Below are 15,997 nucleotides of genomic sequence, written 5' to 3'. Positions count from 1 at the left end.
GTTTGGGGTTCATGGCCCTAAGGCGGTATGGCAGCATTCTTATCAGTTGCATAGTGGCCTCTTGCCCGAGCTTCTTCATGCCGAACGAGATTATACTGTCTCGATGCTGCTGCTGTTGTTGACTCGAGATTATGATACATGGGGGGTCGTCTTCCTCCGACTTTAGAAAGTCATTTGGACTATACACTGCTGCTCACGAGGGGGCTCGGACTATACAGCGTTGCTCACCTTCATCCCCCGGCCCGGCGTAGCGTTCCGACCCTGGCTGGTAGCTTGCACGGCTCAATGTCCCAAGAAGTGGATTCAAAGTAGCCGTGTAAGCGAGGTCAATGCCCGCCAAGTCCGTTGTTGGTCCGAGGCTCTCTTGGCCGATGAGGGTCTTCGACCTTTGGCGGTCCTCGACTTCTGTCTTTGATGTTTGCCATATTCCTTTTAATTTTGCGGAGATCCTGAATGTATTCTTCTGCTGACGATTATCGACATCTAGCTCGAACGCGAGTATTTTTCTTGGCTTTGTTTGATAGAAATGACTCCTTTCTAAGCCCACCGATGTTCCTCGGACCAAGCTTGAAGTGGTCCGATAGACCCGGGCCGTCGGGACCCCTGAATAACATGGAGATAGCACTTTGAGACTTGAAGTTTTTTTAGAGTGGTGTCTGAGTGAGGGTCGGCTTCGGATACCCGGAGATTTGCTTTGAACTTGGCGTGGATAAACTTTTAAGTCGTTGTAGATAGATCCTAGATGATGGGTTACCCGGATTTAGGCGGTGTCCTGAGGTCGAGCCTCTACGGGCGGAGCTCGAAGTGCCTATTCCTCCTCTTGGTGGGAACCATTCGAGTTCGGCTACTATATCGAACCCCGTAACGGTGCTGGAGGTTTTCTGGAGCCTAACTTCTTTTTTGATGGAGGTCCCCGAGGTTGGTCATTACCTCGAGACTTGAGATGGAGTTGTTGGCTTCTTAAAGCCTAACTTCTCTTCGATGGAGGTCCTCGAGCTCGAGTACTGCCTCGGGACTAGCATTCGAAGTCATTGGCCTCCCGGGGCATATCTCGGGCAGACGAACCGTTGCTATTTCCACGTGTATATGGGGTTGCTTCCGCTTCTTGGGAGATCCCACCCTCTTTTTTTTAAGATAGCTATCTTCTCATTTCTGCGTTGAGTCCTTCGTTACCATAGCATCGGAGTGTTTGCATAGGTTCCTGCTTTTGCCCTTTCAGTATTGCTGTAGTCATGACTGCTATTTCTGAGTTTGCATGTCGGAGAGGGGAGAGTTCCGCTCCCAGTGCTCAGGATCCGCGGGAGTTTATCTTGAAGACTATGTCTTTGATAGGGGAGGAGCACCTTGAGTTGGTGAGGAGAGACTGCGGATGGGGAGAGGAGGTAGCGCTACAGGTGCTTTCCCCAGATGAGGGTATCGCTGACCCTGCCGATGGATTCCTGAATGTATATACGTATCCCTTCACACTGGGACCTTTTGACAGGGTTGTGCTCAACTTTTGTGTGAAGTATCGGGTTACCTTGGCCCAGGTACACTCGTCGTTTTGGCGAACAGTGTTGATGATGAGGTTTTTTGCAGAGAAGGCGGGGCTTGAATTCACGCTCAGCCATCTCGTCAGGCTGTACCGGCCCTTTCACCACCGAGGTCTGCTAACCTTGCGGTGCCGTTCGTCTACGCCTTTTGTTGTTGATGATGATGAAGGCGAAGATCGGGATTGGGCTAGACGGTTCGTCCGGGTCCGGACGACTGGCGTTGTCCCCGTGGAGTTTATGTCATTCCCTGAAGAATGGAACTATATGCGTGAGTGGAGCGTCCTGTGCTTTCTCAGATTTGTTCATGTTGAAAGTTAGTCTCGTAATCGTGTTTCCTTCTTTTCTGCAGCGATTTCATGGGCGTCGGGCAAAGTTCCTGATCTGCCTGGTTGGGTCCGAAAGCTGGCGACCCACTCGACTTGCGACGAGCGTAGGTGGCGAGCTGCATCTCGGGGCAGATGGGAAGCAAAACGTCATGGTACGTTTGTATATTGCTTTTCCCTTGTCCCTTGTTCATTTAGAGAGACATTCTCCCCTTTTTATGTATTAATCTTGCTGCTGCAGGTATCGGAGAGCCTCCGAAGGCGAGGCTGTGCCTTTCCGGAGAGGAGGAGGGGTTGCCGGCTTTCAAACCGAATGATGTCGATAGTAAGCTGGAAATGTACTTGCAGGGAGATGGCGCTTGTGGCAAGGCAAAACAGGGTCGGGCCTCCGAGACAGAAATATCGCCCGGGTCTGCTGTGCCCGAGGTTTCCGGTTCTAGAAAGATAGCTCCTCCGGCAATCGTGTTTCGATCGGGGTCGATTCTTCCGGGGCAGAGGGGGCTAAATCGACAGATATGTGCTCGGCCTTCGAGGAAGTCTTCCGACTTCACTTTGAGGTGAGCTTCGTCATAGGCCTCCTAAATTCGCATCTTCCCTTTCTTACCGAGTTTTTCATTTTGCAGGCCTTTGACGGGCTTAGGTCCGAGCTGCTCCATCATGGAGCTAGGCTCCGGAAAGCTCTAGATGAGCGTAGATCCCTTAGGCTCCTTCGCGAGGAGAAGGAAGCCGAGTTGGCATACTGGCGATGCAAGGTGTATCGGAGCTTGAATTTCGAGAGCTATTTGATGGAGCAGGTAACATCCCGTCCTGGTTGAGTATGCATTTCGCTTTTTAACTTCTGAGGTTAACTCTTTGCCTACCTCAGCTGCAGAAAAAGATGGAGGCCTTGGAGCGTCTTAGGGGCAAGGACGATCGAATCAGGAATGACTGTAGCAAGCTGAGAGCTCGGGCGCAAGTCCAAGCCTTAGAGGAGAAAGATGCATCAGCTAGACTTTCGGCCCTCGAGGTCCAACTCCGCTTAGCTCGTGGCAACGCTTCAGTTCAAGCAGATATGATCACGAATCTTGAATCCGAACTCTCGAGGGTTAGGGCTGAGACCGTTGATGCTCGAACCGAAGCGATACTGAACCATACTAAGGCCGATTAGGAGATGGCGATTCATTTGAAGGATGCTACCGACGCCCAAGCCGAGTTGAAGAGGGTCCTTGGTCGTGGAGAGAAGATCAAAGAATATGCGCGTCGCAAGTATCGAAGATAGGTTCTCGAGGAAATCAGTGTCAGGGGTTTTGTTCTCTCGGAAGAGTTGGCGCGAGAGAGGGCGGACGAGCGCGATGCTCGGTTACTCCTGTCGGATGCCGAGGAGAGTAAAGATGAGGCCGATAGGTCGTAGCTCTCAGGGGCGGGGCGTAGACCTCGCCATCCCGTATGTAGTACCTTTTTAGAGTATATTTGTAGATGGAGAATGTATTTTTCAGCATATGTACCTGAAAAGAAAAAACCTTTTGCGGCTTTTTTGTTCTTCTGTACCCCCTTTTGTTTCGCTCACGGCTAGGTGGACTGGTTTAGTGAGAATCTTTAGATTCGTGATACGGCCCTGGGGCTCATTAGGCAGGCCCCGGGGTTCTTACGCGCTCGGTTGATGCGACCTTTGGTGTAAGCAGGCATTTGGAACACATGCTTTTGCTCAACTATTTCGGGTAAAGTCTCCGAGTCGGGTTTCGACTCGAGCTCGTTTGACCCTCAAGTTTTATGTTTGTATTGGGCGGGCGACAATGGCTCTTACGCCTTCAATCGAAGTGATCTTTTATGTAAGTTGGCGACAATGGCTCTTACGCTTCGCCCTTAGGCGTGTGTGCGACCCTGAGGCTCGTTAGAAAATGGCTCTTACGCTTTGCCCATAGGCATATGAGCGGCCCTGAGGCTCGTTAGGCTGGCGACAATGGCTCTTACGCTTTGCCCTTAGGCATATGTGCGGCCTTGAGGCTCGTTAAGCTGGTGACAATGGCTCTTACGCTTTGCCCTTAGGCATATGTGCGGCCCTAAGGCTCGTTAAGCTGGCGACAATGGCTCTTACGCTTTGCCCTTAGGCATATGTAGGCTTTATTTTCCTCTTGTTAAGGGCTTTTGCAATGATTTTGCCTGACCTGTCGTCGGTTCAGGAAGAACCTCGATTTCCAGTCGTTTGTGGCGATGTTCGAGCACCTCGTAAGATTTGGCTCGTAGGTTGAGTAGCTCGAAGCCTTATGATTTGGAGCTGACATGGTAGAAGCTTTTTTGCCTGTTGAGGGTAGCCTGTTTAACCGGTTCTTTTCGAAGTAGATTCGAAGTAATGGCCTATGATTTTGTAGCGACGGTCGGGCGTCCCCAAGTCGATTTAGTTTGGCCGGTGCAGCCGTATGACCGTAGTCATTTATGTTTGGCCGGAGCCATTTTTGGTCCCGAGTATGGTAGTTTAGGCGTCTATATCGAGGGTATGCCTTTTTAGGGGTCTTACAAATTCGATATATAGCCTGAACTTCGAGATCGATTTTATGCCTGTTGTAAGGTCTTAAAAAACTTTCATGCCTTTTGTGGTCTTGCAGTTTGTGTTGTTGCTTTGTGCGAGTTTTACTAGACCGAGTCTGCCTGCTCGGGGTCTTACGGCCTCGGGTTTTTGCTGAATGGCGATTGGCGATAGTCTCCGAGTCATGGAGTTCGTTTTGGCTTGAGAGTCGTTACTCGTGAGCCCGGGATTGCCTCATTGAGGGATTACGACTTTGGAGATTCCGACCCTGAGGTCGTGCGTATGCGGAGTTCTCTGGGGCCAGTCTTCGAGTATTCGGGACGCTTTCTTTTTGGAGATAGTTAATGATTTTCGTGCTGCCTCGATGAGGGCTTATTAGTCTGGAGTTTCGACCCTGAGGTCATGCGGGTGCCGAATTATTGGCGCCAGTCTCCGAGTATTCGGGACGTTTTCTGATGAAGAAATCATTCTGGCAAAAAAATGCTAAGGTTCCCCTTGGAGCATGAATCATGTTGGCAAAAAGCATTCTTTGATTATTTGACACTAGTACATAAGCCTCCGCCATCGGGGCGCGGTTGTGCGGACACGGTTTATTCGACCGTTTGGTCCGGTACATCATTTTCTCATCTGGATCCTATTTGGCATTTCTTGGCTTTTCCGAGCGGACGATCTTCCGAAAGGGCGTCTTTCGGCGCTCGTGGTTGATAGCAAAAGAAGCCTTGAGGACCTGTTGGATTCCCCTTAGGTAGCATATAGGTGTTGCCTCGTTAAAAACCTTGCCGGCAAAACCCTCTTCGGGACAAAAGCTTGGTCGAAGGAAAAGAGTGCAACGGATGCTTTTGAAACCTTAAGAGGTCTTCGAGCCGGGTATGCGCTTATGACCACTTTGGTCGAGTGCCTGTACAAAGGATTAGTATAAAATATAAACTGAAAAGGGAGATGGTTATACCTTATCGTGGGATGCGTTTGGCGACGTTCTGAGGTCTGGCACGCCTCTGTTGTTTATGGTGAGGACTCGGTATGGTCCTCCGCTGTGTTCAATCGGTCTTAGCCGAAGATGCAGTTTGATTATCATTTGGCTCTTTCGAGAGTGGAGATATTGGCGTCGGTGTCACGTCGTGCACCGCAAACATTTCCCTTGCTGCGTGCTGCTCCCCGTGGACGGTTTTAATGCCGTCTTTTGTTGGGAATTTCATCATCTAGTGAAGGGTGGACGGTACCGCCCGAACAAGGCGTTGTACCTCATGTCTCCTTTGATGACATGGAATTTGATATTTTGGGTCGTGCCGGCCACGCTGACCAGGAGAGTGATCTCTCCTTTTGTTGTCTCGCTTGCCATGTTAAATCCGTTGAGGACTCGAGTGGCGGGCACGATTTGGTCCAGCAGTCCGAGCTGCTCTACTACTTTCGACCTGATAATGGTTGCCGAGCTACCTGGTCCACGAGTACACATTTTATCTGAAATGTATTTACGAGGAAAGATATTACCAGTGCATCGTTATGAGGTTGAGACAGGGCCTCGGAGTCCTCCTCGCTGAATGTGAGGGCATCTTCGGGTACGTATCCCCGTGTTCGCTTTTCTTTGGTGATGGATATTTTTGTCCTTCTCATCACGGGTTCTTGAGGAGCGTCGATGCCCCCTAATATCATGTGGATAACATGTCGTGGCTCGTTTTCTTTATTCTTCTTGGCCGCCTCTCTTTCTCGGAATTAATTTTTGGCTCGGTCACTCAAGAATTCTCTGAGATGACCTTTGTTGAGTAGCCTGGCCACTTCCTCTCGTAGCTGGTGACAATCCTCGATTCTGTGGCCATGCGTGTTGTGAAATTCGCATACCAAGTTATGATTCCTTTGGGAAGGATCCGACTGTACAGGCTTGGGCCATCTGGTGTCCTTGATTTTGTCGATGGCGAATACGATGTTTGAAACATCAACGTTGAAGTTGTATTCTGATAGGCGTGGTGCCCCCGTTGGCCCCGTGTTTCTGTCGAATACGGCTCTGTTAATGAACCCTCGGGGGTTCTGCCCTCGGTTAACCGATCGGTCGTTGCGAGGCGGGTTGCATCTCGGGGCATTTCTCCTGTCTTTGGTGTATGGCTGACCTTTGCTAAGAGCCTGTTTGGGCATACTGATCCCGAAGGGGCTCCCAATTGATCATCCTCGACCCTGATCTTTGACTGGTATCGGTTGTGGACATCCGACCAGGTTACGGCAAGATACTCGATCAGATTTTCTTTCATCTGCCGCGAGGCCACAGAACTCCGCTCGTTCAGGCCCTGAGTGAAGGCCTGTACCGCCCAGTCGTCGAAGATCGGGGTTAGTTCCATTCGTTCCATTTGAAAGCGATACATGAACTCTCGCAGCATTTCGTTCTCCCTTTGCCGGATCTTGAATACGTAAGATTTCCTCGTTGCTACTTTGATAGCACTAGTATGTGCCTTTATGAAGGAGTCTGCCAGCATGGCAAATAAGTCTATGGAGTTGGGAGCTAGATTATGGTACCACATCATGGCCCCTTTCGAGAGCGTTTCCCCGAACTTCTTCAATAAGACGGACTCAATCTCGTCGTCTTTTATGTTGTTTCCCTTTACTGCGCGCGTGTAGCCGGTAACATGCTCGTTCGGGTCTGAGGTCCTGTTGCATTTCGGGAGTACTGGCATTCTAAACTTTTTTGGGATGGCTTTCGGAGCAGCTTTCTCCGGGAACGGCCGCTGCACGAACTTTCTCGAATCTACCCCTTTCAGGACCGGGGACGCGCCCGGGATTTGGTCGACCCTGGAGTTGTAAGTTTCGACCTTCTTGTCGTTGGCAGCTATCATCTTCTCACCCGACTCGATCCTTCTGGTAAGATCCTCGAGCATTTTTACGATAGCGGGGTCGGCTATCGAACCATTATTGCTCAGTCTCTCTGGTGCCTGTTCGGCAGGGGGAGTTGTCCCTGGTGCTACGGTGCTGGGAGTTTTCGGGTGGCTTTGCAGCTGAGCAATAGCCAGCTGTTGTGCCTGCAACATTTCAAAAATAACATGAAGGCTAACTTCCTGTTCTTCCCGAGCTGGGATTTTTCGGGCTTCCTGTTGGTCGTCTTGTTGTACGCTTCTGTCGGTGTGTGAGGTTTCGTCGACCTGCTGTGCGTCTTGCGAACCTGTGTCCGCTAGAATCGGTCCAGGTGCATTATCGGGGTTCAGTGGTGGCGCGCCGACGATTGTAACAGCTACACCGTTCTCTCCGTGGTTTTCGAGGTTGTTGTTCTCAACTCTGTTCACTGAGCCAGACATTTTGACCTGAAATCGAAGATCTTGGACAAGAAGAAGTGTGAAAGATAACTTGCATTGTGTAATGAAACTAGCAAGAAAATAATCACTATTATTTTTAGCCCCACGGTGGGTGCCAAACTGTTTACCGTGAAAATGGCAATAACAATTAAATTTGTTGATGGGACTCTAAAAATACGTGATCTATTTTTATGCTAGTTGTGGAGTAGTTGATGTTATGTATGTAAAGTTTAGGGGAGAGATGCGAGCTAAAATAAAGCAGTAATCGAACTGGGAGATAGCCTTTCGGGGCCTCGAGCTGGTCGATTTGGGGCCTCGAGGTCGGGTCCCGAGCTCGTGCTCGAGCTATCAGGGGGAATCGGGGAAGGGCTAACAGATACAATAATATTAAAGGAGGCTCTTTATCGCCAATGATAAGAAGTAAATAAGCAATAAATGTGGAGCAAATATGAAGATAATAAAATGGAGCAACAGTATCAAGAGAGTGTGTAAGAGAGAAAAGAGAGAGAGTTTATCATATATTTCATGTAGAGTCTTTGGAGAAACATCAGTTCCCTATGAAATAATCAGAATCCCCTTTATATAGAAGGGGGGAAGCTTATATGGTAAAGCATACATTAGCTGTAAAGGTGTGGAGATGGCACGGCTGGAAATGACGCCCTGATTAGGGCTCAGAGTAGCCTCGCTAGGCCTTGTCAGACTTAGACGCGACAGACTTTGCCGCGTTCTTGGGAACTCCCATTTTTACTTTAGCCCCGACCGGTATTCTCTTAAGGCCGGGCGTCGACGGGCTCCGAGGGGGAAGACTCGACCGCATCTTTGCAGCCTCGAGGCTTCGAGGCAATCTTCCAAAATGCCTTAATGTCGGGAAATTGGACCCTTCGATTTTGTCGTATACAATTGTCAACTGTATGTACTTTTGGAAACTTAATTATGGCATATGGTGTTTAAGTAAAAATGAACTAGCAACGTTTACATATTTATATAACTGATCTCTCCCCTGTTTAATAAATGGTGATGCGTTCCCTTTCGGATCATGAATGAGTCGGGTAGGAAAGACTGAATAGGCTTGCTCGATCGGGTTCACTCGGTTGTACGCCGGTCGTTCTCCCCGAGGTTGGGGCATGACGAGAGTCGGGTAGGAAAGACTGAATAGGCTTGCTCGACCGGGTTCACTCGGTCGTGCGTCGGTCGCGCTCCCCGAGGTTGGGGCATGACAAACTTGGTAGCAGAGCTAAGGTTTTAAAGCATCATACGATTTCTCGGAGCCGTGTTTAGTAGAGCCCTTCTTATCGGTGTGTTGTCAACCACATCTATAAGTAGGGGGCTACTTGGACATTTAGGAATAATACCCTTCATTGTTGTTCTATATCGTGTGTTAGGGTGGAATGTGAGGTTGTTTTCCTCTAACTCATGCATTATTCTAACTTTCACTAAATGGCACCTAAGAAGAAAGCGAGAATTGGCCAAGAAACCAATGCCACCTCAGGAGTTACTGATGATTCCCTACTTGATACTGCGGGTGAGGATAATCGCCCTGCTATTACACTGCCTGATTCCTCTACTCCAAAACAGACTACCTTAGTTCCTATACCTGCGGAGGGTACCACCATCCCTCCCGCTGATATGCCTATTCCACCTCCGCTCCAGCTTCTTGTCCCGGTATTTCGGATGGGAATCTTAGGGGAGCTATTCAGATGTTGACTCAGTTAGGGGCTTCTCAGGCGCAGAGGTCAAATGTTGCACCTACCTTATTTAGCTTGCACAGGGATTCTTCTGGTTCTAAGGTAAACAGGTTCCTTCAGTTAGACCCTCCAGTGTTCACAAGTACTGATCCCGGGGCAGACCCTCAAGATTTCATTGATGAGATGCATAAGACTCTCCGAGTTATGCGTGCTATTGAGACGGAGGGAGTGGAGTTGGCCTTCTATCGTCTGAAAGGGGTGGCATATTCTTGGTTTGAGATATGGTAGGATTCACGTGAGGAGGGGAGCCCTCCGGTGAGGTGGAGTAGTTTGCGGATGCCTTCATAGACCACTTCTTGCCTGCCGATACTAAGGCAGCCCGTGCTGCGGAGTTTGAGACCCTTAGACAGGGTAGTAAGAGCGTGTGGGAGTATCACATGGAGTTCGTGCGCCTGTCAAAGTATGTTGTCCACATGATGCCGACTATGGAGGCTAGGGTGTGTCGATTTGTGCAGGGCCTTGGCCCTTTGGTCATTAATAAAGCTGCCACAGCTGCTCTAAATTCTGACATGGACTATGAAAGGATGGTGGCCTTTCCCAAGCTACTGAGGCTCGAAAGTTAAAGCACAAGATAGAACGAGAAGGTAACAGAAGGGCCCGATCAGCGGGCAACCTTGGGGATTCATTCGGAGGTGGGAGATCAGCTTTTTGGGGAGGATCATCAGGGCCATCCCAATCATATGCTCAGTCTTCAGCTAGCGCCCCGCCACCAGGGCACGATCAGCAGCAGGGGTGTAAGGCCCCGTAAAAATTTTACTCAAAAACCCGAAATCTTGTAGTGCCAAGTCAAGAATATGGCTCGGACCTTTTGGGTGATCTATGCATTAAAAAGTTAAGGAAAAATGTTTTTCAGAAGAGCGCTTTTCTGCGGCCGATTATGTGGCCGCATAATAACAATGCGGGCCGCATATCTGATGCAGAGTGGGTCAGTATGTTGGCCAATTTGAGGACAACTATGCGGCCAATTATGCGATCGCATAATCGATATGCGGGCCGCATAGTCGTCGCATAACCTTCTTGGGATTTTTGTATAGGGCAAATCTACGGTGCATTATACGACCGCAGAACAGGTATGCGGACCGCATATTGGTCGCATACCCGGGCAGAGTATCCAGGTCTTGAGGGCCACTTTTGCAGTCCCTTTTACGGACCGCTTATCAGTTATGCGGACGCATATGCGACCGTAGATTGAGTCGGGGCTCCTATTTTCTAACTTTTAAAACCCGACCCCATTCCGTTAAAAACTCCCCATTAGACCCTCTTGAGCTAATTTCTACTACATTTAGAGTGAGAGCAAGAGTTCTAGAGGGAGAAAGTGATCCTCACCAAGCCTCTACTCAATCCTTGCCCAAATCCTTGAAGATTATCAAGTAAAGTAACTAGGCCTTCATCCTAAGAGGTAAGAACTTGTGCTCTAACCTTTGATTTCGTAATTCCTACTAAAATAAGTAATTAACAAATGGGTTCATGGGTATAAGGGTTGATTGTCTTGCATGCATGTATGATAAAAGGGTATGGGGAGATTGTGAGCTAAGAATGTAACAAATGGGGTGTAGGATGATAGAATTTTTCACAAAAGACCTTAAAATTCATAATGCACACTTAGTGCTTGAGAGTATGCTCAAGTGAGCTAGAATCTTGATTATCTCTCTAATTTTTAGATCAACTTGTAATTCTCATAAAATAGATCGAGGTGGCTAAGAGTTCCGGAATTATTGTAAGAATTTAAGAAAAAGCTCCATTGAGGTATGTATGGCTAACCCTCTTTTCTTAGTGTTGAGCTCTTGGTGTCCGAATAGTTGGCATGAGTTCCGAATTGATCATATTAGACGGATTGTATTAATGTGTTGGGTTGATAGATTTTTGTTGCAAAAATTGTTCTATGTGTTTACCCTAAAATCATGCTGGTTGGAACTGTGATTATGTTCTCCAAGTGTTCTTTTCTTTCCTTATGTGCGCATGCCGTATATGATATCACTTATCGACGTGGATGGTGAAGCTATATGAACGAATAAATAAGGGGAAGACTTGAATTATAAAACTGTATCCAAGTGCCAAACATTTATTAATAAAGAGGTGTGTTGTGCCATGTAATGGAAAAATGCAAACAAATGTGAACTAAGGGAAATTGAAAGAGGTTATGTACCAAGTGAGATGGCTTAGCCGATCGGGCCGAGATCGGACGCCATGATGTACACATGGTGGAATTTACATTGGATTTCCGATTATCATTGTGGATTGGGATATGTCTCACTTGGGATGGCTTAGCCGGTCGGGCCGAGACCGGACTCCGTGTAAAATCACGGTGGTATTATGGGTTATGGCACTTGGCATTAAAGAATATTAACCTAATGAAATGGAAAGACTTAACCGGAACTATGTGAACCTTATTTGGTGTTTCCTTGTAATCCTGTGAAGTACTTGTTGATGTTGTAACTGCCTTCTATTTATTCACTGTTCATCCTATTAAGAATTGTGTTTGCCTTACATACTAGTACTATTTGACAGTACTAACATCCCTTTTGCCGGGGACGCTACATCTTTGAATGGATGTAGGTGGTTCCGTTTCTGATAGCGCCGATCGCAGATAGTGGTGCTCTCTTTCTCTCCTCACAGCAGTCTTGGTGAGCCCCCATCTCTCCCAGGGGTTTTGTAGTTCTTCTTTTGTACAAATTTCTATATTTTGAGGTATAGCTGGGGCCTTGTTGCCGGCATTGTCATTTTCGTCTTTTGTATCCTTAGAGGATCCGTAGACGTTTATGTGGGTCATGTATGGGTGCCGGGGTGGTCATAGGATCACGGTGTATTTTGAAACATTTCTCCAATAGATTGTCAACTGTATGTACTTTTGGAAACTTAACTATGGCATGTTGTATTTAAGTAAGAATTTAACTAGCAACGTTTATGCATTTATATAACAACTCTCTCTCCCGTGTTTAATAATTGGTGATGCATTTCTTCTTCGGATATTGAATGAGTCGGGTAGGAAAGGCTGTTTAGGCTTGCTCGACCAGGTTCGCTCGGTTGCGCGCCGGTCGCGCTCCCCGAGGATTGGGGTGTGACAATGGGAGTCGCTATAGGACCAGCCAGGGCAGCAGGGGGTCCCACCATCAGGGCCGATCGGGAGGGAGATTCTAGCAGCATCAGAGAGCCTCATGCCCTAAATGTGGGAGGATACATTCGAGAGTCTGCTACCTGGACATGCCAGTATGTTACGGGTGCGGAATGAGAGGCCACATTCAGGGGGAGTGTCGTGCATCCCGCCAGGGGGCGGGCAGGGGCACAGCTCAGTCATCCAGTCCTAAAGCTGCTACATCTTTAGCACACCCTCCAGCTCGAGGCTCTCCAGCACCCGCAGGGCGTGGTGTAGCTAGGGGTGGTGCACAGAGTTTGGGAGGACCCAGTCGGTTCTACGCTATGAGTGGTCGACAGAGTGCAGAGGCTTCTCCAGATGTTGTTACAGGTATATTGACTGTTCAATCTCATGACTTGTATGCCCTCATTGATCCCGGATCTTCTTTATCCTATGTTACTCCTTACATTTCTACAAGCTTCACGATAGAACCGGAACAGCTTCATGAGCCGTTCTCTGTATCTACTCCGGTTGGCGAGTCTATTATGGCCGCACGGATTTATAGGGATTGTGTTGTCACGGTGTGTGGTGGGAATACCATGGCCGATCTTATTGAACTGGGAATGGCTGATTTTGATGTAATAATAGGAATGGATTGGCTTTATTTATGCTTTGCCAAACTCGATTGCCGAACTAGGATCATGAGGCTTGAGTTTCCTAACGAGCCAGCTGTTGAGTGGGAGGGGAATAATGTTATGCCAAACGGTAGGTTTATTTCTTACCTTTAGGCCACAAAGATGATCAGCAAGGGGTGTATTTATCATTTAGTCCGAGTTGCGGACACCACCGCAGAGGTGCCTACCCTTGAATCTGTACCAATTGTGAATGAATTCCCCGATATGTTTCCGGATGAGCTCCTTAGGATTCCTCCAGATAGGGAGATCAATTTTAGGATTGATGTGATGCCAGGCACTCAGCCTATATCAATTCCACCTTATAGAATGGCGCCGGCGGAATTAAAAGAGCTGAAGGAACAACTGAAGGATTTGCTAGAGAAAGGTTTCATCCGATCGAGTGTGTCGCCTTGGGGCGCACCGGTTCTCTTTGTTAGAAAGAAAGATGGATCGTTGCGGATGTGTATTGACTACCGGAAACTCAACAAAGTCATGATCAAAAATAAATACCCATTGCCAAGAATAGATGATTTGTTTGATCAATTGCAAGGTGCTAAGTTCATCTCCAAAATTGATTTACGGTCCGGGTATCATCAATTCAAGATAAGGGAGCGGGATATTCCGAAAACAGATTTTAGAAGCCGGTATGGGCACTTTGAATTTATGGTAATGTCTTTCGGGCTAACAAATGCCCCGGCAGCTTTCATGGATCTTATGAATCGAGTCTTCAAGCCGTTTCTTGACTCATTTGTGATAGTATTCATTGACGACATCATTGTATATTCACGAAGTCAAGAGGATCACGCCGACCACCTCAGGGCAGTTCTGCAGACTCTTCATCAACACCAATTGTATGCAAAGTTCTCGAAATGTGAATTTTTGCTTGAATCTGTTACATTTCTGGGGCATGTCGTCTCCGGAGAAGGAATTAAGGTTGACCCTCAAAAGATCGCAGCGGTAAAGGATTGGCCTAGACCTACCACTCCAATAGAGATTCGCAGTTTCTTGGGTTTGGCCGGGTACTACAGGAGGTTCGTGGAGGGGTTCTCCACTCTTGCCTCTCCATTGACCAAGTTGACGCAGAAAGCGCTCAAGTTCCAGTAGTCAGATGCTTGTGAAAGGAGTTTCCAGGAATTGAAGTCAAGATTAACTTCGGCGCCGGTGTTGACCCTTCCAGATAGTACAGAGGGGTTTGTGGTGTATTGCGATGCTTCAAGGATCGGTCTTGGTTGTGTATTAATGCAACATGGTAAGGTTATAGCTTATGCTTCAACGCAACTTAAGAATCATATAAAGAACTACCCAACTCACGACTTAGAGCTTGCGGCGATGGTTTTTGTATTAAAAATTTGGCGTCATTATTTGAATGGAGTCCATGTAGAGGTATTCACAGACCACAAGAGTCTTCAATACATTTTCAAACAGAGGGAATTGAACTTGAGGCAAAGAAGGTGGCTTGAGTTTCTCAAAGATTATGACATCGACATTCTGTATCATCCGGCGAAAGCTAATGTGGTGGCCGATGCTCTTAGTCGGAAATCTATGGGTAGTTTGGCTCACCTGGGGGCAGGTCAAAGGCCCTTGGCCCGGGAGGTTCACCAGTTGGCCAGTTTGGGAATTCGTCTTGCGGACTCTAGGGATTTACATTGGATTTCCGATTATCATTGTGAATTTGGATACGTCTCACTTGGGATGGCTTAGCCGGTCGGGCCGAGACCGGACTCCATGTAAAAACACGGTGGCATTATGGGTTGTGGCACTTGGCACTAATGATTATTAACCTAAAAGAGATGGAAACAATGAATCGGAACTATGTGATCCTTATTTGGTGATTCCTTGTAATCCTGTGAAGTACTTGTTGATTCTTGTAACTGTCTTCTATCTATTTCACTGTTCATTCTAATAAGATTGTGTTTTCCTTACATACTAGTACTTTTCGACAGTACTAACGTCCCTTTTGCCGGGGGCGCTACATCTTTGAATGGATGTAGGTGGTTCCATCACAGATAGCGCCGATCGCAGATAGTGGTGCTCTCTTTGTCTCCTTACAGCAGTCTTGGTGAGCCCCCAATACTCCCAGGGGTTATGTAGTCCTTCTTTTGTATAAATTTCCATATTTTGAGGTATAGCCGGGGCCTTGTTGTCGGCATTGTCATGTTGATCTTTTGTATCCTTAGAGGCTCCGTAGATATTTATGTGGGTCATGTATGGGTGTCGGGGTGGTTATTGGATCACATTGTATTTTGAAACTCTTCCACTAGATTGTCAACTGTATATACTTTTGGAAACTTAATTATGGCATATGGTGTTTAATTAAAAATAAACTAGCAACGTTTACATATTTATATAACTGATCTCTCCCCTGTTTAATAAATGGTGATGCGTTCCCTTTCGGATCATGAATGAGTCGGGTAGGAAAGGCTGAATAGGCTTGCTCGACCGGGTTCACCTGGTCGTGCGCCGGTCTCGCTCCCCGAGGTTGGGGCGTGACAAGAGTTGGGTAGGAACATACATATTTCTTAGAATAACTTAAAGAAGTTTTGTATTCTTGAACTTTCAAATTGTATACTTTACATGTATTCGAATAACATCTACAACTCTTTCATAACTATTTTCTTTATAACAAATTTTACAAGATTCAAGGGTATATCTTGCAACCCACGACTAAATATTGCCTTTAACTTAGATACTCATAAGATTTTGTAATTTACATCTTCGAGTGTATAGGTTTTTGAACCAGGCTTGAATTTTCGGCTCTTGATTTGCTCGCTCTTAACTTTCGATTTGCTGGGTAGATTGCTTCAGGCTTGACTCGAATTTTGACTTTTCTAGTCTTGTTTGCCTTCCATATATATATAGTCCTCCAAGTGTTAGA

This window comes from Nicotiana attenuata, unplaced genomic scaffold (assembly GCF_001879085.1).
Source record: "Nicotiana attenuata strain UT unplaced genomic scaffold, NIATTr2, whole genome shotgun sequence".
NCBI lineage: Eukaryota > Viridiplantae > Streptophyta > Magnoliopsida > Solanales > Solanaceae > Nicotiana > Nicotiana attenuata.
This window is presented reverse-complemented; position numbering follows the sequence as displayed.